Source organism: Vanellus vanellus, assembly GCF_965231255.1.
Source record: "Vanellus vanellus genome assembly, chromosome: 2".
Classification (NCBI taxonomy): domain Eukaryota; kingdom Metazoa; phylum Chordata; class Aves; order Charadriiformes; family Charadriidae; genus Vanellus; species Vanellus vanellus.
The window spans coordinates 26633034-26657848 of record NC_138906.1 but is presented as its reverse complement, the minus strand read 5'-3'; the positions used below and the strand labels follow the sequence as shown (position 1 = coordinate 26657848).

At 42.7% G+C, this 24815-nt stretch overlaps 1 protein-coding gene across 1 annotated transcript in view; it reads right to left on the bottom strand.

Annotated features, from left to right (window-relative positions):
• The window catches only part of ANKIB1 (ankyrin repeat and IBR domain containing 1), a 97514-nt gene extending 73702 nt beyond the window's left edge, over nucleotides 1-23812 (bottom strand). Inside the window, exon 1 of the mRNA XM_082478995.1 lies at nucleotides 23297-23812. The gene's annotated coding sequence lies outside the window, so the exon portion shown is untranslated. The remainder of the gene's footprint in view (nucleotides 1-23296) is intronic.
• Nucleotides 23813-24815: the final 1003 nt, after the last annotated feature.

The following is a 24815-nucleotide window of genomic DNA, read 5'->3' as shown; positions in this document are numbered from 1 at the left end:
TGTCTTTCTTGTAAAGCCCTCTTTAAATATGGCAAGGTCACAACAAGGTCTCCCTAGAGCCTTCTCTTTTCCAGGCTGAACAACCTCAACTCTCTCAGCCTTTCTTCATAGGAGAGCTGTTCTGGCCCTCTGACCATTTTCACGGCCCTCCTCTGCACCTGCTCTAAAAGGTCCACGTCTTTCTTGTACTGGGGTCCACAGAGCTGGACACAGTGCTCCAGGTGGGGTCTTGTGAGAGGAGAGGAGAGCAGAGCAGAGGGGGAGAATCACCTCCCTCAACCCGCTGGCCACACAGTTCTCCTACCAATTCTCCTGTTAACATAATCAACATATGTAGTGACTAATGTAGACACTAACACAATACAATGACTGTCATTGTTTGTAGAATACTATTACTGACCTTTCCTATGTAAGGCAAGGAATGGAGTAAAGAGAAATGTAAGTTACCAGACTCCCTTACTTTGCAAAATCTGATCCATTTGGCATCAAATTGCATGAAATGGAAAAGAGTATGCAGGCTTAACGTTACAAAGATTTTCAAGAACCATTCTAAAAAAAAGTATTCCATTTTACCCAAGTAATAAAATCTTTATGACTTTAATTGAGAAGATCTTCAGCTATTTACCTGAAGCTTCCACAAGAAGCAACTGTACAGACACTGGAATCATAAAAAAGCTAACGGTGCTTGATGGTCAGTGGAACCTTCTCCATGATCACATCCAGGGGACATGCTGAAGCTAGACAGAGAAGACAGTAACAGCAGTTATGCCATTTCTCCTATGCTGTCACTATTCCTGCTGGTAACCAGATAAGGCAGTGGAAAAAGAGCAGCAGGAGTTACAAGCCTGGCTGGATTGCCAGGAGCAAGAAAAACGCAGGAAACGAGAAAACAGTTTGCTGTAGTCAGTGGGTGGAAAGGGAAAACAGAAAGGATAAAGGACACTACAAAACCTTCATCATGGGCTATTGTCATGCAAGCTAAATAAGGCAAAAATAGTGGGTGTTCATTTAAACTACAGGACATATTAATAAAGGGCCTACACAAGAACATGAATTGTGGTTGTCCTGAACAAACATATTCTGGCATTTTTTATTTCTAGGAAATGACTGAGGCTGTGTAAGTTTCCTACAATGATTTTTCTTTTGTCGAAACTTTCTCAAGTAGTATGTACCTGTGCCACTTGTCAATACAATGCTCCAGTCAGGACAATATAGCTTCATTCAGAAACAAAGAGAAACATAAACAAACAATTAATACTACTACCCTTCCTGACATCCAAGCTTAAGAAAAATGTGTGTTACAATGTGCTTTAAAATTAGTATCTATATTAAAAATCTGAGCCATAAGTAAAGAAAGCAGATATTCTATGATAGAAATAAAATAATTTTAAATTTCACTTTTTCTATGTTCTTTTCACAACTAATATTGCTGAGAAGTTTGGGAGTGTCAGCCAGGGAGTTTTCTGCTCAGTCCTGCCTGGCATACACTTCAGCTCACATGACCAAAGAATGTTAGTGAACACAGACCTACTGTGTTTTTTTTTCAACCGTTCTTTTAAAAGTCCTGTTACATTTGTCTGATACCATCTTTCTTACACAGCAAAACTTTGATATAAACCCCATTCTTTGTATTCTAAACCACAGCATTCAGGTCACCAGATTCTAACATCTTGTGTCTGATGGAACATTTCACTATTGCATCCCGTTTTTTATTACGCCTGAAAACAAAAAAACTTTCTGTTCATGCAGAAATGTGTCATAACAATAAAAGAGCATCTGTGCTCCAACAAATCCAATAGCATTTGTACTGATTAAGGCTAACTAGTTTGCAGTAGGTTTTAATTTTAAAATATTGCAATACTGTTGTAGAAAGCCAGGAATGGTTTTGTTTTATTGGTTTAGCACATAGGCTACATCGTATCACATTTCACTAGCCCGTCTATATAATCAAATTATTCTTCCTGCAGACAAAGTCTTTTAAAAATTTTCGGCATCCCCAATGCAGAAATTTACCAGCAACTTCCATGAGTTTGAATTAAACAACATCAAGACATCGCTTTGGACATCATCCTACAGTTGTGCTAAAAGCTAGGAGAAGGCAGACAAGAAGGCTGTTCAAAGGTATCTGGGGCAAGACACAATCTCCACCAAATTCGATGATCTGAAATATTATATCAAAGAAAAGTGTGACCTAGGTAAATGGCTACCTGATACAGCAAAAGACGAAGATGTAGAGAAACAGTTTATGGATGAAAAACACAGCCCCAATTCAAGGCCAGGTTGGATGGGGCTTTGAGCAACTTGGTCTAGTGGGAGGTGTCCCTGCCCATGGCAGGGGGGTTGGAACTAGATGATCTTTAAGGTCCCTTCCAACCTAAACCATTCTATGAAAGATTCCATGATTTTTCGCAGTAGAATAACAGAATGGTGGGGGTTGGAAGGAATGTCTGGAGATCATCTGGTCCAACTCTGGACTCCAACTCTTGCCAACTCAAGTCCAACTCTTGCTCTCCAAAAAGAGCAGGCTTTTGGGTACTGAGAAATGAAGGATCCTGGATGACAGTAAAGCCTCCTATCCCTGTGCTTTCCAAGATCAAGATTTAAGTAATAAGGAAGGATCATGATGGTGCTGAATTTCTGGCAGAACCTCAGATAACTTCTCCAGGGGAAGTGTGTGGATGTAATACCCGAATGAGTTTAAAAGACGTTGAAGACCTGCAGGAGTTGCATTCGTCAGTTTTATTTACCTTCTTCTGCATGCTACGGAAAAACTGTTTTCCTGGATTGCGACCTCAGAAATTGTTATAATCCATTATCTTTCCTGCTAGCAGCCAGTCCTATATATTACAGAAAGAGCTGCAAAAAGCTTAGTTAGACAATGAACAATCTGCTAAAGGAAGAAATTTCTTTAGTCCAGCAACTAAGTGATTGACCTTCTCCTGAAATCAAAATTATTCATCATTCATATCTACTAATGAGCATTCAAATTGCTTGCATCCACAGTGACCAATACTCCAAAAATTATAATAGATTCTTGGAGCCTATGTGTTCTTGAGATAATGGGTTCAATTGACATTCAATTTAGAAACCTGAAAAATTACCTGGCTTCTACAGCAGACTAAGGAAGTAAAAACTTTAACAAGCTTTTTGTAGCTGCATTACCAAGCTAAAAAGAGGGGAATTACAAAAATATTAGACAAGCCTTTAAAAAAAATTAAAGCAAAACCCACAGGTTTTTTTCAGCTCTGTAGATTTGGAAGGGTTATAGTATAAATGAAAAATTGCTTTAAGTCTAACAAAGACTGGTTAGAGTCCTTTGCTGTTTTGGAAGTTATTTCAGACTGGGGGAAAAAAGTGTTGCTCCTCAAAAATAAAGGCAACCTTTCCTTAGGAATAAATATCCAAAATTCTAAATAGGAGAAACCCTAGTTTATTCCTACCTTGAAAGAATTCTATGCCTAACAGAAATTGTATTTCAAGACATTAGCTTAAAGCAAGCTCAAGATTATTTTCATTATACATACCTAAATGTTATTAATGACAACTAGATTACTTCTTCGATTTCATGGTAAACAATCTCATTTACCACTTCTACTGTTTACATGTCAACGTTTTATTGATTAACACAATTTATTGTGTGCTTTCATGAAACAGCATTATATCTGGATTGCAGCAAAATTTCCATTGGTTTTAGACTTTATAAATATGAAATCAATCAGATGATATGTAACTTTAGTTCTTTTAGAAGTTTGCTGTTACTAATATATGCATTTTTCTTTCCCATTTTGTTTCCAAAGATTACTAACATAGTTACGATAATGGCCATACTGAATCATACTTCTCATCTAATACATTGTCCAGAGAGTTGTCAGCAGAGTATACCAATGAAAAGTACAACTGGGCAAGTGCGAACTGATACTTTTCCATAATACTCTCTTAGTCTTCAGCACTTTACCACTGGATGAATTCTTGAGCCAGATTTGATGGTTTTATATTAATAGTCTGTGATGCATTTTTCTTCCATGAATTTGTTCAAAACCTCCCTGAATTTGTGCAAAATTTTAACAGCCACAGCATCCTGAAATTTCGCAGCTTAATTATTCGTTATGAAGAAACATCTGTTTTTAACCTACCCCTTCTTAAATTTCATTTTCACTGTCTACAAGAACTGAGGTAGACAGCAAAATACTTTTCCTATTTACTCTCTGCATTCCACTTGTGATTTTAGAGATTTCTATCATATCACCTTTTAAAGGTCATCACCCTTCTGTCATACCAATCTTTTGCTCTTTTACAGACTCATTAACCCTAATTCTTAAGGAATGGATTCTGTGCAACTTTTAGGATCCTTTCTGCTTTTTCTGATCTATTTCCAATGCCACTAATACCTTTTTGAGTGAAGAGACGGGGAGCTGTGTACAACATGCAAAATGCACGGATTTACACAGTGGTGGCATGGTCTCTATTCTTTCAACATTTTATTTACTTTTTGGACTGGTACTAAGCACTAAGTTAATTTTTTTCAGAGTTTTTATTATGACCTCAAGAACTTATTCCTGAGTGGTAATAATTAAGATAACAATAATCTATATAAATTTAGGACCCTTCCCCCTGCCCCCAACCATGTGAATCACCTTTAGCTATACAGAGTTTCATATGCTATTTACCATTGTGTCTCATAAAATTCTCTTGCAGTTCACACTGTGCAGTACTGTTTAGAGACTATCATCTCACTACTTACCATCCTTTCTGGATCATTTATCTTCACACTAAACAGCAGAGGTCCTAGCACTCATCTATTTGGGACTCTATCAGTAACCTTCAACCACTGCAAAAACTGTCTCTCTATTCCTACACATTTCCTATCTTTTAACCAGCAACTTCTGCATGCAATGGACCCTATCTTTTTCCCAAAGAGACTCTTTAAGACTTCTAAGCAAGGGATTGTGTGAAATGTCCTTTGAAAATCTAAGGAGATTATATCAAACACATTTTCCCTGCTAACTTCTTCAAAGAATTTCAGTAAGTTTGTGAGACCAGACTTTCCCTTACAATGCTATGTTGACTGTTCCTTGGGACATCACATTTATCTACGTGTCTGCTAATTTGGTCCACTAATACATCATTTCTACTAATATTCCAGGAACAGGCACCAGGCTTACACATCTGCTATTCCACAAGCCTGTCTTGGAATCTTTTAAAAAATGCATCACGTTAACTCACCTCCAGTAATCCTGCACCAAGTTAGTTCCTAAGAGAGATGTTAAACATGACAAAATACAGGTTTTTTGCACAATTTCAATTATCAAAAAGTGTACTAAAGAAAACCATAATTGCACTGAGAAAAATAACCTGAAACAGAGTCTCCACAGCTTTTCCACAAGATTCACACAGATTGACAGTTCTGAGATCAGACCTACAAAATTAGACCCTGGCTCTCATCACCAAGTACGTACATCTCACTTTGGCAAACGATACTTGATAAAGGGATGGTGTCTATACTAATCTCCTTTTATCTTGCTTGATTTAGCCAGGATGCAGGAAATCCATAAAGCACATCTAGAGTATTTTTTACTTTAAGATGGAGGAGAGATATTCTGTCTTTTAAGAACGTTGTATTATTTTAGACTTCCCTCCCCATTTTCTCATGAAAGACCTCTCTCACTGAAAGATGCTGAATTATCAAGGAAAGACTGTAGCCAGATTCTACAAAAGAGAGAGGAAAGTATAAGCAGTCTTGTGTGTTTTTTCTCCTACTCTGATAATGGTCACAGTGTCACACATGCAGACCTTGCTTCTCATTCCTCTCTATTTCATAGCAACAAGTAAAAGGAAACTTGTGCCCCGCTCCCCACAATTCCCCTGTTCCCATGCTCTCCTGCAGTCTGTAAACCTTGTCACTCTCATTGCTGTTCTTCTCCACTTCATGTTTGCTGGGGAAGAACAAGGAGACACCTCCTCATAGAAAACACTTGAATAGCCAAAGCATACTTGAAAAATTTCACTGGACTTCCCAATATGAAGGAGAAAATTCCTCTGTCCAGAAATATTTAAGCATTCAACACTAATTATACAATGTAATGTATTGGTCAGGAAATACTTTACTTTTTATGCTTTAAATCAGAACACTGCAGTCTAAAAAAGGGAATCCTTATAAAAAGATTTAGATTGTAATTTGACAGTTAAACTGGTTTGCTGTAGAACCAGACCATGAGGTACTAGATTTAAGCCTGTTCAATATCAGACTGCTAATGGTCATAGAGTAATGTTACCCCCTCCTCAGCAAAAGCCTTCGGCTTGCTATACAGTAGCCAAGATCCTCTCGTGCCTTGTCCACTAATTCACCTTTGTGTACTGCCCAAGTTTTTGCAGGACAGGGTGGGGGTTTTTTGGATTGAAAGCTGCTGCCTTACCTCTTTTTACAGCCAGTTACTGTGCCAGGAAGCACGTGTTCTGAAACGCAGCATTTACTAGACCTACCTACCCTTTGTTCCTAATACTGCTTGCTCTCAAAACATATAATGTGGAGTTAACGCAGCGTAGGCTGTGTTCATCACTGTCTGTTTCTTCCGCATCTGCTCCATACAGTTCTCAGAGTCATAAGAAAAGAATGACTGACCATGCTGCAAACATAGCTAGCTCACCAGTGGATCCAGTACTTCCGGTTAGGTAAGGTGACTTCTAGGACCTCTGTGTCTCTTATTTCGTGCTACATCAGACAGAGAGGTCCTGCAGAACAGAAAGATCCAGGTCATCCTCCTGACTCGGGAGGTGTCAGTGACACTGCACAGGAGGTTCTTAGCCACTGCTATTTCTGAACGCTGCTCACAAAGTCACAGATGACATCTGCACATGGGCTTTCCCCACTGTGGTGGTGCTGCTGTGACTAGGACACGGGTTCCCTTCCTGCAACCTCCATAGCTAGGCATGCCTTCCCACATAAGGGAAGACTTTTATTTTGATGTTTACCAAGCCTGGCTGAAAGCAGTGACAGCAGCCAGCCAAAGATGGCGCATGGCCACCTGAGGCTACACAATCCAGCCAGTTTACATAAAAGAGCAGGCTTAGTGCCATCAGTCAAGTCGTCATGTCTCTCCTTCAGCTTGACAAGCCCATTCACCTTCCTCTACCATGACTGGTAAAGCTGTTCTTAAGCAGCCTGACCTATCACTAGGTAAAGTTCAATGCGAGGTACTGGTAGAACTTGTATTTGGCTGCCTGAAAGTGAGACAGAAATCCACTGGGGTAAGGTCCATGAATACAGAGTTTGTTAGAAGAAGACTCCCACTGCCAGTTTCATTGCGCACATCTGTGGGAGCAAAAGCAAGCAGGGGCAGATGAGACATAAGCTGGGGGAACCAGCTGTATTAGTTTCAGCAGCTCACAGAGTTGTGATGCTCAGGAATCCTTTGGTGATCACTTCTTGAAACACCTGCTCCAGTGCCGATGTAACATACAGGCACTTATTTAAGAGTAGTTCTTCCTGCTTGTAAAGTAAAAGGCACCACAAGAGACCACCCCAAAAACCCCAGTGTATTTCTTTTCCCTCTACACCTTTTGTCCCTGTCTTGGGTTGTTCTCCCCCAAGTCCAGTTCCTTGTAATTGCTACCCAGATCAGTCTGTGACCTCTACCAGACTTCCTTCAAAGCTTCAGAAATTACAAAGTTATTTTTATAGTTATTACGAAGCATGCACTTAGCAAGCTGGAAATCTGCCTCCATTATCTTTTTATGATGCTAATGTTGTTTGAGAAACTTAGATTGTAGTTTCTAAAGTGGTTTTAATTGACACCAGAGCTGATCCTGCCCTTTCTCTTTCTGATCCACCCCTTCTGTTCATCCATATTCCCGCACTTTCCCTTGTTTTGTGCCTTTGTGACTGCACAGAGAAGCAGAATAGATGTAACTCAGATCAGTTCCCTCTTTTGGGTTTTCTTCCTGGATATTAACAGTCCAAACAGCCTGAACATGGCAGCAGTGACAGGGAGGCAGGATTCTTTGTATCAGTGCATACTGTAAAGAGTGGAAATACTTTCAAAACAGTGTTTGTTCCAACTGAAGTACAGACAGACGCAGGAACACGAGCAACGTGCAAACTGTGCAAAGCCCAAAGTTGTTTGGGTGCTGGAGGCAAGGCAGGAGTACACCGGCACCACTGCTTTAGCTAAAGTCAAAACAGTTTTCAGGAAATTTATCCTGCAACCCAGCATTATTTCATTAGCTATGACTCTGACAGTGGCAGTGCATTCAGAAGGGGATGATGGATGGAGTGTGGGCTGGATGGTGTAGCTGGGTGGAGTGGGGGACTGCAGGTACAGAGCAGGCATCACAGCACCAGAGGCAGCACCAGCTGCTGTAAACTGCACCCAAGCTTGCAAGTACCCACACTGAGCCATGCACAAACTACACCAGGATGCAAACTCGCAACAAATAACTGATACAGCAACTTCACCCTAGCCCTTTCCAAAAATGCCTGCAGAACTGGTACCTGTGTCTGGGTCCAGTTTTAACCTCATTATGCAAAAAAAAAGAGATCATCTGTTTCATCTGCTGCTGCTATTCCAGTGCCCGATGCTAGGCAGGCAAAACCTCGGTGGAAAGACAACTAAAATCACTGCCCAACAGGCAGTGAAAGCACACAGGTGAACTTGCATTTACTAGAGGGCAAAGACATCCAAGGTCTGCTACCGCAGCAGTCAAAAAGCAGGAGCGGGGCAACAAGGTACTGGTGAAAGGTGTTTGGTTTAGCTGCAGGAGGCCCAGCAGGACTCTGGTGAGAACAAACTCTACTAACTTGGCACAAAGCTTTTTTAACAAACACAGCCTTGAAGGGGAGAGGGGTAGTGAGAAATATGTCTAATGTAGTCCCTATCAACTTGCACTTTGGGAAAGGGTGATGTTTAATAATGGAGTCTCATCCCTTCCTTCCTTCCTATATCATGTACCCTGTTGCATCATATTTTGTAATAGACTTAAAACTTGGACCAGATTTCCAACTGCTGGTTGATATGTAGAAACAACAATATTTTACCAATAGCATCAAGGTATTCATTAGAGGCTTTAAGCCTTAAGGTCTTCTGAAAATTTCAACAGGCACAAATAGCTTTAGAAATCTACCCTATGTACTCATATAACATCCTGCATAGCAAGAATCATGTTTTAATTGCATTAAACTACTCTCCAGAAGATTTAGAAGGAAAAAAAAAAAAATAGACAAGAAGTGAGAGAAATGGAACAGTAAGTAAGAAGAATCTCTGAAGCACCTAACAGCTTAAATAAAAGCCATGATTAACAATATACAGTAACAAAAAATATACCTCTATAAAGAAGTGAAATAAATATGAAAGACTCCCTTTTCAAATGGTGGTTTGTATGAAAACATATCGTATTGCAGCAGAAGGGCATGAGGCTGGAATGTTCCAGGAATTGGTGATGCTGGAACCACCTACTCTAAAAGGCACATAATCCCCCTATGCAATAGCTTGCTCATTTTCAGGATCAAGTGTCTGTGTAACATGGAAATCTTATTTCCTTAATCAATTAGAACAGCAAACTGTATTAAAAAAAGCAGCTTCATAATTTTACAGCCTCATGTCACATTGAATCCATTTTGAAAACAGAATACTGCTCTCAGGTCTTCAATTCTACATGGGCAAATTTTACAGACACTTCCATTTTTAAGAATGCAACACATATAAATAGAGAGAGAAACGATTCTTTATCAGAAGCATCCCCAATTGTAAGAAACTGCATCCACAACATACAATTATTGCATCAGAACATTTCTTGGGTGCCCCTGGTTATAGCTGTTTGGATACAGCAGCTGGGTGGGCAGTTTGGAAAGGACAACAGGAATCAAGAAAGTTAGAGTAAGCAGATCCAGGCAGTCCTGGGGAAAATAAAGTTATACAACAGCAAAAGCAAGGCATGATTAGGGTGGACTGCCTGGCTTTAGGAATGTGAAAGGATTTATTTTCAGTCAGCTGTGGGTAGACTGGTTTGGGAATATATTTTTGTTGAAAGTTCATACTGAGGTTTAACTTTCAAAAAGAAACTTTTTTGAACAATTTCATTTGGCACTAACCCAGCCTGCTTTGATCTGCGTGTCATCATTACTTTGAAGGAGCTAAAACATGCTGAAGACACCCAGAAAATACTGTCTGGTTTTACTAGAAATTGTATAATTCACACAGAAGTTATTCCCAGGGAACATATGATTTTGGGGTTTAGGATTTCTTCCTTCGTATTCATGAGTAGATGCTAAAATTGAGAACCTTTGTCTATTTGCAAAATAATGAAGCTCATGGTTATTAGCAACTCCTCATGGCTACCCTGATACCACAACCTACAAAACTGAAGTTAATTCAACATACTTTTAAAGCTTATGACTAATTTAGGAGAAATTTTACTCATTCTCTTCTTAGAAAGACAAATACAAAAAGTGTCAGGGAAAAAAAAAAAAAAAAAACAACAAAACAACAAAATTAACTGATCACCTTCCTAAAGACTGATTTTAAAACTCTGGTTCTCCATACTGATTCCTCATTCATTGTATCTATAATAGGAATGCATGCAGAAAAAAATGAATAGGATTTCCAAATTGAGCTCAGCAAGACTGATCTTAGGGTATTTCTATGAAATAAAGACCAAATCAATAGGCACTTTACATCACCTTTACAGTAAAATTATGTGACTGCTTTATTCAGGATTGCTTATTTTACATTGTAATAACATCCAGGATAACAGAGACTAAAACCTCCAAATTTCCTCTTTTTAGTTAAACATTACAACAAAGTATTTTATACTAGAGCATGCTACCTATCTCCCATTCCAGACAAACGAATTTCCATTGCTTTATTAAGTAAATAAGTATAAACCTCAGGCAACTTGCTTATGAGAAAGTCTGGATTTATGAATCTGAAAAAAAAAAAAAAACAACAAACCCAAACCAAAAAACCAACCTCAACAAACAAATAAAAACAGAATAAGTCTGTATTCCAATTACAATTATACATTTATTTTGTTGCCTGAAAGGATGCACAAGGAATCAGGCTACTTCTGCATAGCAGGAAAAAATTTTAAAGTTGTATTAAAAAAAAACAAACAAACAAAACCAAAATAAATGTTATTTAAAAATACAACACTCTGGAAAAAAGATAACCTTATTCAGGATTTGTCTATTTCATTACAGATACATGTGATAATTCAAAGCACTAAACTAATCACTTCAAATCTTTGACTATGCAGAAGTCAGGTTAAAAAACAGCATTTGAGCTGTTTAGTACAATTTACATAAGATAATCATATTGTTCTCTTCTACAAAGTTCCACAGCCCTCTGGACCACACACTTCAGCTGGGCCAGAACCAGTTGTATGCAGAGGAGGGAAAAATGGTTGGTTGTGCAATCAAATCATCTGATATGAAGCAAGCACTTAATTTAGATTGGAAAGAACCTCTGGAGGTCAACTGCTTCAATCCTCTACCCAGGGCAATCTTCAAAGCTTCAAAGGCTGTTCAAGGCCATTCTCAATTAAGTTCAGAGTATCTCCAAGGATTGAGAACCCAAAGCCTTTTGGGCAACTTGTCCCAGCATTTGACCACCCTTATAGTGTAAATCTTTCCCGAATGTCTAACTGAAACATCCCTTGCTGGAACTTTTTCCTTGCCTCTAGCCCTGTCACCCAGCTGCTCTAAGAAGAGTCTGGTTCTGACTTCTCTGTATCCTCCCATGAATTGAAAACAAGATCCTCCCCCTAGTCTTCTTTGAACACTGAGGACTCCCAGCTCCATCAGCTTCTCTTTTTACATTATGTGCTTCCGCCCGTAATTATTTTGGCAGTCTTCCTCTAGACCTGCTCCAGTATGTTAGCGTCTCTCCTATACTGGGGAACACAAAACCAGACACTCTTTCAGATGCAGTCACACAAATGCCAAGATGACAGAAATACTCTCTTCTCTCAGCTACTGGCTTCATTCTTGCTAAGTAAAGGCACATTGCTGACTCACGTTCAACTTGGTGTCCACCAGGAAAGTGATGTCATTTGCTTTCTAGCCATTGGTTCCCAGCCTGTACTACTGTTTAGGGTTATTCTGTTTCAATTTTCAGACTCTTTTGTTGAATGGCACCAGGTTCTTGTCAGCCCATTTCAGCCTGCTGAAGTCCCTCAGAAGAGCAGCCCTGCCCTCCAGCACACACAACCAGGTGTCATAAACAGGCTTGCTGATGGTGCATTCCATTGTCTCATTCAAGTAGTTAATGAAGATTATAAATGCAAAACTGCGCTATTTAATCTTACTGAATACTAATTATCATGTCCTGAAAAGGATAAAGGACTTCCAAGTAGTTTAATTTTAACTAATTAACAGGTTGGTAAATGGGACGTTACAAAGAACTTGCATATCAATACACAAGCCACCATATAAAGCCTCTTCCGTATTTTTTTTTTTTTTTTTAATGGGCAGTTTGCACTTGGTGACTCACTGGAATAGTTCCAATGAAAGTTTTCTCTTCAACACATCCTTCTAAATATGGAGAACTAAATACATACAGCATCCGTGTCAGTGACTCTCAGGAGTCAGGAAAGAGTGCCTAAATTAAGAGTCATTGTATATTTGTACTGCAATAAGCTACAGAGCTGTTAGTAATGCCTCAGTACTGCAGGCTGTGTACCTCCATATACAAGCTTTCAGAGAACACAAGTAAGTGGAGTTCCTTCGTAAAGAACAAATGCTTTATCTTAGAATTGTATATAACATACAATGCTGCATAGGCCTAGGATTATTTGGTATTACAATTTTGTAGTAGAACTATTTCTACAGAATAAATGTGTCCAATCATTGCTGAAGAACCACGGTCTGCTATATAGCTGTGTCAAGACCCGAGTTTCTGAATGAAACTGCATGATTCAATAAGTTCCTTAAAATGTTAAAACATATAACCTGCAGTATTAGCACAGCTGGAACATTGGTCTTCATAGTTTAGTAGCTACACACTTTTGCAGTTTCTCCAAGACACTGACAAAATTCAACATTTTGATAGACTAACAGGAAATTTTCTGGGCTCTACTCTGCCAGGTCATTTCTAAGTGTCTAATTGTAGTTTTTCAACATAAAATAGAGAGTTAACTGGAGATTAATACATTTGCTTGTCTCCTGGCTGTTTAGAGATCTAGAACACAGCAGAGTGACCTGGATTTAAAAAAAAAAAAAAATCCTAAAAAAAGTAACAACTCTACAAGTAAATTTGCACCAGCAAGGTAATAAGAAAAAGAATGTTTACAAGGAAAATTCTCTTGCAACAGCATTTACAGGTTGCTACTGCTGTAAATTAGTCCTGATGTGCATCCAGCCTTGCATATATTATTTTTATATCTTACACACATAGTAGCTAATAAAAATACAGAGAAAAATACACAACTGCATACCACAGCAGTACAGGACCAATCAAACCCTTAGTATAGAGAATAATTCATTAGTAAATTACAACAGCCCTGAAATTCCTATTCTTAAGTCTATGACAAATTTTAATAGAACCAGTATTCAATATAATGATAGTGCAAAAACATAAGCAAGTATATATAATGATCTTTTCTCATAATTTTTCAGCTATTTCTCCAAAGGCTGGTTCATAAGAGGAAATATTTCAATTATCATTAGTGCTTCATCTGTGCGTCCTAAAAAATACACTCTTGCTTTTAAATACAGTAAGATTTTGAGTTTATACACAACAGCTTTGACAGAAATATACCTTTTTTAACTTTGCCTTCAAAATTCCTATTAGAAATCCATTTGAAATAAAAGGGGGGAGGGATTGTTACCCCAATTAACATCTGTGAAAGCTCCTTGAAGAAGAGATCTTAAGTGGACTGTAAACACAACTCAAACTACTAAATATAACAAATACAATTTTCTCCACTAAGTTATTTCATTTGTAGTAATTTACAATCACAACCAAAACCAGCTGCACGCAAACAGGATGTGATGTTCCTACAGTCACTTCAAGTACCTGCTGTAAGAATGAGCAGGGCCTGTTTTTAAAGCAGAATTATATTTATAAATTAGAAAAATCTAATTCTTTTCTATGCTAAATTCCAAGAAGAGCAAGTATCAGGTGAAGTAGGTGGGGCAGAGAATCAATTTCCAACTTATGTTTACACTTAACTGCAATTGAATACAGAGTATATAAAACAGACAAGAAATATGCCATTAGTATACACATAATTAGTATCATATATGTTAACTTTAAATGCATTTTTTCCAGAAATAGCTTTGAAACCTCTAAAGCTGTATCTTTTCTCAAGTCATCTTTCATTAAAAAAACCACACCAAAAAAACCCCCACCAAATACAACACACAACAAGGGGGGCAGGGGAAGAGAGAGATCACCAGCACTCCTACAGCACATTTTTCAAGTCAGTATTTTAACTGTGTAAAACAACCACCACAGAATTAAACTGCGTAAGAATTCTCACAATTAGCCACAATCATCCTTCTACCACTTTTCAACTAAGTTATGTCACAGGTTACCTCTAGCTGGCATCATCTATCAGAGTCCAAGTCAAACCAAAATTATGTTTTCTTCTCTATAACCTTTAATGCTATGCAAATTACAGCTTAATTTTAATTCAGGTTGGTATTCACATAAAAACTTGTCCACTTGACCTAATTTTCCCATAGTTTACCTTACTGCTTTTAGTGCTTTGCTTCACAGCCTATGCTGAATTTCTACTTACACAGAAGTGCCAAATCATTGACAGTGGTAAAAAAAAAAAAAAAAAAAAAAAAAAATCACACCCAACACCACAGCGTGTTTAAAAAGGTGTCAACCACCCAATTAACTTCATGAGACAAAGGCATCAGGTAAGTATAACACAATGTACCAGCCACTGTCACAGCAGATAATGCTGAAGACAACCCTGACTCAATAAAAATGTTCTGCGAGAGCAGATCAGAGCTACAAGCCGTTCATGTTGTCAACAGAAGAAACAAACCTTTGCTTCAAGAGGTGCAAGACAACAATGAAACACAAAACAACAATCAGAAAAATAAGGGGGAAATGACAGAAAGAAGAAAAGCAAGAAAAATAAGAACAAGTATTCAGAAGCTGGAATACCATATAAATAAATACAGAGGAAACACCAACACAACACTAAGATAGAACAGCTATTACAAGATAGGGCAGAGACACTGTATAGAAGAGAAATAACACAAATCTCAACAGTAGTAGCCATCATGGTTCAAGGATATAAACAAACCTCTAATCAATAAGTTATACTTTTACTGAGCTCCATAAATGGAAAAGGATTTAAATGCATCAGACGTGAAGATACTACAAGAAGAAGAAAAAATCTGCCTCTGCCTCCATGAAATGTATTTTAGTACCTTAAGTTAATCCAGAATTTGAAAACAAGCAATGGACCTTTTCTTTAATAAGCATTTATTATCATCCTGGAAAAAAAACCCACATGCTTAAATATAAGAACTTACTCCACATTACAGAAAAATGGTCCAAAATTACAAACATTTCTTAAAGTTATACATGAGAGGTATGTAAGTGGTGATTTACTTTTTTGTTTAATAGAGAGAATAATCTACAACCAATTGGTCTCTTCAATAGCAAAACAACTCTCTTCAGGTTCTTTTGGTTTTCAAAGTCTACTGTCCAGTTACTAGAAGTCAAGGTTCTTAAACCTACTTCTATTGTATACAATCTTGCAGATGGTCCAGAAACCAATCATTCTTGATCTTTTCCTCTAAACACTACTTTGTTTCAGAATGCTAAAGTGAGAGGGGGTTATGCCTATGCCTTATAGACTGTCAACTGTAAATATAAATGGAATAGTTCAGATGATTCCAGCAAACTCAAGGATTCACTCAAAATAACACAGTGACTTGGAAACGTCTAAACTGTATTTTTGACTACAGCCTTTATTATAAAGCAAGGACTAAGTGGTTCACAGCAGTTTAAAAATACTCCTTTAAAATGAATATACACCATTTGGCTACCACATGACAATCCTTATTCCATGGAAATTGATGACTGCAGTATTTCCTAAAGGTTTTTTTTGTTTATTGACTTGTATGATTCTGGGGTACTATTTTCACAAGAAAAGCATATGTCAGAATTGAATAACTATTTTTTGTCATCATTATTTTTGTTGAAAAGGAAAACCTAAATGTAGCAAAGAGATATAGAGAAGTAGTAGCCAATAACTAAGTTTCCGCTTCCCAGAACGTTATACCGCATCACAGACTACACCACAGAAGTTAGAATCATAGAATCATTGAATCGTTTGGGTTGCAAGAGACCTTTAATATCAAGTCCAACCATTAACCTAACATTTGCTAAGTCCACCGCTAAACCATGTCCCTAAGCACCACATCTACACATCTTTTAAATACCTTCAGGCATGGTAACTCAACCACTTCCCTGGGCAGCCTGTCAGCCTGCTTGACAACCCTTTCAGGGAAGAAATTTTTCCTAATAATCTCATCTAAACCTCCCCAGCGCAACTTGAGGCTATTTCCTCTCATCCTGTTGCTTGTTACTTGGGAGAAAAGACCAATCTCCACCTTGCTACAATCTTCTTTCAGGTAGTTGTAGAGAGCAATAAGGTCTTCTCTCAGCCTCTTTTTCTACAGGCTAAACAACCCCAGTTCCCTCAGCTGCCCCTCGTAAGACTTGTGCTCCAGACCCTTCACCAGCTTTATTGCCCTTCTCTGGACACTCTCCAGCACCTCAATGTCTTTCTTGTAGTGAGGGGCCCAAAACCACACACAGTACTCGAGGTGGGGCCTCACCAGTGCCCAGTACAGGGAGATGATCACTTCCCTAGTCCTGCTCACCACACTATTCCTGACACACACTAGAATGCCATTGGCCTTCTTGGCCACCTGGGCACACTGCTGGATCATATTCAGCTGGTTCTTGACCAATGCCCCCAGGTCATTTTCCACCGGGCAGCTTTTCAGCCACTCTTCCCCAAGCCTGTAGCGCTGCATGGGGTTGTTATGACCCATGTGCAGGACCCAGCACTTGTTGAACCTCAAACAGTTGGCCTCAGCCCATCGATCCAGACTGTCCAGATCCCTCTGTAGAGCCTTCTAACCCTCCAGCAGATCAACACTCTCACCCAACTTAGTGCCATCTGCAAACTTTCTGAGGGTGTACTTGATCCCCTAGTCCAGATCACTGATAAAGATACTAAAAAGAACTGGCCCCAATACGGAGCCCTGGGGAACACCACTTGTGACAGGTCACCAAATGGGTTTAACTGTTCACCACCACTCTTTGGGCCCAGCCACCCAGCCAGTTTTTCACCCAGTGAAGAGCATACCTGTCCAAACCATGAGCAGCCAGTTTCTCCAGGAGAATGCCATAGGAAATGGTGTCAAAGGCTTTAGTAAAGTCCAGGTAGACAATATCCTATGAGCCTTTCCCTCATCCACTATGCAGGTCATCCTGTCACAGAAGGAGATCAGGTTGGTCAAGCAGGACCTGCCTTTCATGAACCCATGTAGACTGTGCCTGATCACCTGGTTGTCCTGTACGTGCTGTGTGATAGCACTCAAGATGATCTGCTCCACAACCTTTCCTGGCACCGAGGCAGACTGACAGGCCTGTAGTTCCCCAGATCTTCCTTCCAGCCCTTCTTGTAGATGGGCATCACATTTGCTAACTTCCAGTCAACTGTGACCTCCCCGCTTAGATAGGACTGCAAATAAGTGACGGAAAGTGGCTTGGTGAGCACTTCCGCCAGCTCCCTCAGTACCCTTGGGTGGATCCCATCTGGTCCCATAGACTTGTGCGTGTCCAAGTGGTGTAGCAACTCACTAACCATTTCCCCTTGGATTGGGGGGGCTTCATTCTGCTCCCCTTCCCTGTCTTCCAGCTCAGAAGGTTAGATACCCAGAGAACAACTGGTCTTACTATTAAAGACTGAGGCAAAGAAGGCATTAAGTACCTCAGCCTTTTCCTCATCCTTAGCCCTCCTTTTGTTGCTAATGTATTTATAGAAACGTCTTTTTATTGTTTTTTATGGCAGTAGCCTGACTGTGTTCTAGTTGGGCTTTGGCCCTTCTGATTTTCTCCCTGCATAACCTCATGACATCCTTGCAGTCCTCCTGAGCTGCTGGCCTCTTCTTCAAAAGGTCATAAACTCTCTTTATTTCCCTGAGTTCCAGCCAAAACTCTCTGTTCAGCCAGGCTGGCCTTCTTCCCCAGGTCATCTTTCAGCATGTGGGGACAACCTGCTCCTGTGCTTTTAGGATTTCCTTCTTGAAGAATGTCCAGCCTTCCTGGACTCCTTCACCCTTCAGGACTGCCCCCCCAAGGGACTCTGTCAACCAGTCTCTTAAAAAGGCCAAAGTCTGCTCTCCAAAGTCCAAAACAGCAGTTCTGCTGACCCTCCTCCTTACTTCTCTGAGAATTGAAAACTCTCATTTCATGATCACTATGTCCAAGATGGCCTCCAACCATCACATCACCCATGAGTCCTTCTCTGTTCACAAACAACAGGTCCAAGTGGGCACCTTCCCTAGTTGGCTCCCTCACCAGCTGTGTCAGGAAGTTATCTTCCACACACTCCAGAAACCTCCTAGACTGTTTTCTTTCTGCTGTATTGTATTTCCAGAAGACATCTGGTAAGTTGAAGTCCCCCACAAGAACAAGGGCTAGCAACTGTGGGAATTCTCCCAGCTGCTTATAGAATATTTCATCTGCCTCGATCCTGGTTGCGCAGTCTATAACAGACTTCCACTGTGATATCTGTCTTGTTGACCTTCCCCCTGATTCATACCCATAAACACTCAATCATCACCATCACTAAGCTCTAGACAATCAAAACACTCCTTAGACATACAGGGCTACCCCACCACCTCTCCTTCGTGGCCTATCCCTTCTGAAGAGTTTATAGCTATCCATTGCAGCTCTCCAGTTGTGCAAGTCATCCCACCATGTTTCTGTGATGGCAACTATATCATAGTTTTCCTGCTGCACAATGGCTTCCAGCTCCTCCTCTTTGTTGCCCATGCTGCATGCATTAATGTAGATGCACTTTAGTCGGGCTATTGATCCCGCCGCCTTTCTGAGGGGGAAAGCCCTAATTCCTACATGACCATTCTCAGGCACTTCTGTGGTTTCTAACACATCAATAACCCTTATGTCTTTGCTGCTGCATGGATCTCCATCCCCTATCTCCACTGAGAGGGCAGACCAAAGGACCTCGCTAGCACACCATCCCTCAAACATTGGCGTGCCACCCCCAGGCTAGCTCTAACAAGCCTGGTTTTATCCCTTTCCCCCTTCAAATCTAGTTTAAAGCTCTTTCAATGAGTCCTGCTAACTCCTGTGCAATGAATCCTTTTCCCGCGTTGAGACAGGTGTACCACATTTGTTGCCAGCAGGCCTGATGTCACGTAAACTCACCCATGATCAAAAACCCCAAAATTCTAACAGTGACACCAGGCTTGGAGCCAGGTATTGATCTGTTGGGTCCTCCTCTTTCTTCCCTCATCATTCCCTGCAACTGAAAGGATAGAGGTGCTCCTGATCTCTTAACCAGTCATCCCAAGGCCCTGAAGTCTCTCTTGACTGCCGTTAGACTTCTTGTTGCAACTTCATCACTGCCTACTTGAAAAATCAATAATGGATAATAATCTGAGGGCTGTACCAGGTAGGAAGCTTCTCTGGGTTAAACCCCAAGCCCCAGGCAGGCAGCAACTTCACTAATTGGATCTGATCTGCATACTGGGCCTTCCTGTTCCCTTCAGAAGGGAGTCTCCTATGACGATGACCCATCTTTTTCTCTTCATGGGAGCGGTTTTGACGCAGGGCGTACGCCTACTTAACCTCAGTGACACCTCCAAGCTAGATGAACCATTGTCCTCGTTGTGGTTCAGATCCACTTGCAGAGCCTCATACCTATTATGCAAGGTGGGGTAGTCACAGAGAGACGCGCCTGCTGTGCCAGACAGGAACCTGTTGCTATTGTCCCTTATCCCTTAAGTCGCTGTGTTCAGCCAGGTGGAGAGGACAGGGAATCCTCCGTATCACGCATACTGCAAATTCTTCAGGTATGTCAAAACGGTAAGCACAAGCCACTGGGAAACTCCCTTAAGTAGGGAAAATCCCCAAGAGACTTAATAAAGTTTTCTCCAACATAGATGCCTGCACATAAGTACTATTTTATATGTAATTAATAATATGCTGCCTCAGTTGTCATGATGTAATATTTAAACTACACAAACTTACTGTCAAAGAATAATGTTACCATACTGCAGGCTGTGTGCAAACATTGATTTCTAGGTGCAAGTTTGCACACCAACATAAAAGTTACTTTTGGACTATTTGTTTTGGCCCCTCCTCTTCCTTGTCAGTACAGAATCGAACAAGAAAAAAATACAAGTGTAACTCTACAGACAATGTTGTCACACATATGTGTGATTTCAATAACACTCCATGGAAAAGTATGTGGCATGTATTTTGGGAGGAAGGAGGGAAAGCAGTGAAAGTCTCGTCTGATGATGATGGTGTTGAAAACACAACTTTGTCATTTTGAACATTTCAGAATTTCTATGCGGCTGCTCTTCAAGCAAAATGGACCTCTCTTTGCTGTGTATCATTATCAATCATGCAAATATGGTAATGTGATTAGAAACATAACTCGTTCAGCCCATGTATTTGTAACCTCCAGCTTCTCAATTTTCATTCTTACTGGCATGAGTCACCTTAGCAAGGGTGACAAAACTTAAACAGTAACAACTGCAGAGAACTGCAGAGAGCAACTTCAAGTTTTCAGATTCCAGGGTGAAGTTCATTAACTAGTCAGGTAACAGTAACTACATGACATCTAAACAGCAAAGCTAAAACAAAAACACCCAAACAACATTAAAAAAAAAAAATCAAAGCCACACATACACAAAAAAAAACCCCAAACCACAAATCAACACAAACCCTGCTAGCCAAATTAGTTAACAATTAATAAACAAAGCTCTATTACTGAAACAAAAAGCAATGTGCTAATCAGCCACAGCAGAGATGTCACAGACCAGTGGGCGAGATAGCTCAGGACAGACTAAATGCGCCATAGTGTTAACAAGGTCTGATATAGTGAACAAAGACATTTTCTAAAACCTTTTTTTATAGTTGTTCCCTTGAACAAAAGTTCATGTGTAAACTTACACACAATATATAACTATGTCTAAGAAACGCCATGTTTTTTCAATAAGCCTGATCGTGTACTTATCTACTCCTATCTAGATGTGCACAGCACAAATAAAAATTAGGACTGCATCAAACTTACTTGCTTAATTTTTGTCTTTTGGCTACTGAGACTATTATTATTATTGTTCCACTGTTGTTCTTTTTTTGGTTTTTCTTATTTTATATAATTAATTTTCATTCATAATATTCTTCTGATGTATATATGTGAAGACAGGGCACAACCAACGTTGTTTAGTTTTTTAGATTTCTAGTAATATTTTTATTCAGGAATAATATATTGTATTATTAAAATATTTTATTCTTTTGTTTAAGAACTAAACTAGAATTTGTTAAAAAAGGAATTGCTTGAGTATAGGATCACAAAAAGTCTTGGAATTAAAGTGTCCAGAAGTCTCTTCTGTAATTTGGTTTCTTATTTGTAAGGACAGCCATTTACTCTTTTGATGTCCAGGAGAAAAAAAATCAACTTTAAAAAAAGTTGCTATAAATTCCACCACTTCACTTCTGTGTAGACACCTCAACTAAATAAGCCACATGTTCTTAGAAGTTGAAAAACACTGCTGCTTTCCATATGACTAAAGTCTTTTTTTTTTTTTTTTTTCCTCAAGGAAGAAGAATATTTTTCCCCCTGCACCCAAGAGAGATTAAAGAGAAATTAATCCACCACACTTCGTATTTAAAAATCAAAGAGATGAAAGCAAGGTTAAAACACTCATATGTGTAAGCAAGACACAGTCTCTTCTCCCTGCTGACCTCTACAGCTAATAATTCTCTCAAAAGTGGTCTCTCTCTGTAGGGAATGCACTTAAATCACAGTACACCTACTGATGTTATGTCTACAACTAAAACTCCATTTCTGGAACTAGTAAGCACAGAAATGCACTCAAAGAAAGCAAAATCAACAATGGTTAGTAACGATGGAGGGCTCCATGCAAACAATTTAAGCTACGGTTTTAGCGCTTTACTCTGCAGAACGTGTTTTTGTGACTCCACGTTTCCTCTGCACGCTATTTGAACTGTAAATAGAAGACAGCCTGAACAATCATGAATTACTCAGGTTCTTCTTCATTTTCTGAAGTCGGTCGATCTCCAGCATGTGTTTAGACACGCCTGGGAGAGCCGTATTGCTACTTACATAAAACTGTTACAGTATCAAGACTCAAATTTTTCTCCGAGGGGGGAAAAAAAAAAAACAAAACCAACAAAAAACCAAACAAAAGACAACCAAACCACGAGATCATGAGCGTTCAATTTCATTCAGGAGACTGCTGGGGACGGCGTTACCCAGCCTGGAAGGAAGGCAGGTTACGCTGCCGCAGCTCACCCAGCAGCTCATGCTCCCGCTCCGGCCACTCGCGTTTCCCCCCCCCCCCCCCCCCCCCCCCCCTTCTGCCTTCGAGGCAGGATTGCCAGCCTACGAACAGGGTGAGCAGGGGCTCAACAGCGGCAGCTGGCCCAAGCCAGGCCATCGGGCAGCTCCAAACTTTCCGACGCTCCCGGCCGAGGAAGCTCCACCGCCGCGGGGCTGCAACTGCTGCTGAGCCCCCCATCCGGCCGGTTACCCTCCTGCCCTCCGCCACCGCGGGGTGCGGCGCCCGGCGAGAGCCTGGGCCGGAGGCGGCCTCTCTTCCCCCCCCCCCCCCCCCCATAAGCAACCCGGCCCGCCGCCTCCCTCCCGCCATTACGCTTCCCCACAGCCCCCTGCCCACCGGAGCCAGCGTCGCCGGGGACCGTCCCCACCCCGGCAGCGCTGCGGGGGACGGCCAGCCTCGATCACCTGCGGCTTGTTTACCTCCGCACGCCGGCACTACTCGCCGCCTCCGCCGCTCCGCTCCCCTCGCTTGCCGACGGCGCCGAGGAGCTGAGGCGCCCCCGGAGCCGCCCCCCGGCCCGCCCCAGCCGCGATGCGACGGGCTGCCGACGCCCAGATGTGCAAAGTCTCCCGGCTGCGCCCGCGGCCGGACTCGTCTCATCTCGTCTCGCCTCGCCTCGCCCCCTCGCAGCCCCGCGGACCCCGCCCGAGCCTCCCCAGGCGGCGCCGGGGATGGCTGCCAGCGCCGCGGGGCACTCACCGGCTCCTCACAGGGGCTCTCCCTGGCCCTTCCCGGCGCCTCCGCGCCCGCCGCCCAGCGCCTCCATTTGCTCAGCGGTCGCTCCTCTCCCCCGCTCCGCTCCGGATACGGCGCCCTCTGCAGTGCCCGCTCCGCCGGAGCTCCGGCCCGCGGGCAGCCAGGGCCGTCACTCGGCGGCTGAAGCGGTGGGGAGTGCCCGTCCGGCGGCGAGGCTCCCTCCGCGCAGGCAGGGCGTTGTGGCTGCCGCCGCCTCGTTGCCCCCTTTGTTCGGCGGCGGCTCCTGACGGCGCTGACAGCTGCCCGCGGCGCTCCGCGGGGCCGGGCAGCCGCTTCACCTCAGCGCCTCCCTGCCTGCCGGCAGCGCCTCATGCTCCCGGCCTGGCCCGCAGCCCGGTCTGTCTCCCTCTTTCTCCGCCCCCGGTCAACAACCGGCAGCGGCAGAAGTTCAGGCCGCCGACCCGGAAACTAATCGGCAGCCGAGGCCCGCGGGGCTCCGACGGGAAGCGGATCCGCCGAAGCCGGGGGAGGGAGCGGGGCGGGGGCGGGGACGGGGCGGAGCGGGACGGGACGCGTCTCGGGCGCGGGGCCTGGGCGCCGGGAGGATGCGGCGGGGGAGGCGGCGGCCAGCACCACCGAGGAAGGCAAGGGCGCTCCTGAGGACGCGAGAGCCGTTCCCGCTCCGCGGGGCTGCGGCGTGAACCCCGTTCCGGGGGCCCTGTGCCTGGCCGGCTCCAGGGCGCGACCGGGAAAACTTCGGGGGCCGTTTCCTGGCCGTGAGGCGCGGAGCGGCGGGGTGGCTGCCGCCGGAGCGGAGGGTAGTGGAAGCGCGGGGCCGCTTCCTGCCCGTCGTGCTCCTCTGCCGGCGGCCGGCTCCCTCCGGGGCGGCGGTCTCGCCGTGCCGTGCCGAGGCGAGGTAGCGCGGCGGGGGAGGCCGAGGCCGCCGCGGCTCCCTGTGCGGGGCCTGCGCTCGGCGGGGCGGGCGCGGCGGCCACCCCCCGGGGGGTGGCGTGGCCCTGTGGCCCCACGGGGATGGTGGGAGCCGCCTCTGCCTCCTCCCGGCGGGTCCCGGGCTGCTGAGGGTGCTGTCGGGCGGGGGTGCGGGCGGCGGTGGGGGCTGGCGGCGCTGGGAGAAGCCCGTCTGAGGCACCTTCTCTTGACCTGCGTCCGTTGGGACGAGGACGGGTTGTTGGCGCCTGGATTTGGTCAGGGTCGGTTCGCTGGTGGTGCCTTCTGAAGCTGGTCGTCTTTATTATCCCATTCTCACAACCCCACCCTTCTTCCTTCTCTGTTAGTGTTTTCTGGAGTCACGTCGCAGTTCTGGGGGCTGTCTGTGTCCCAGACGTACTCCCCCCACCCTAGATTTAGCACAGAGCACTGGCAGAGGGAGTTCACCTGCTGCTTATTCACCTGCCCCATCACCTGCCACCCAGGTGGCCCAGCCCTGCCGGTGCAGGTTCCCTCCACACAAGCCTGTGACCCAAACCCAGTACACCTCAGTACATCCCTGGAAAGCCAGGGA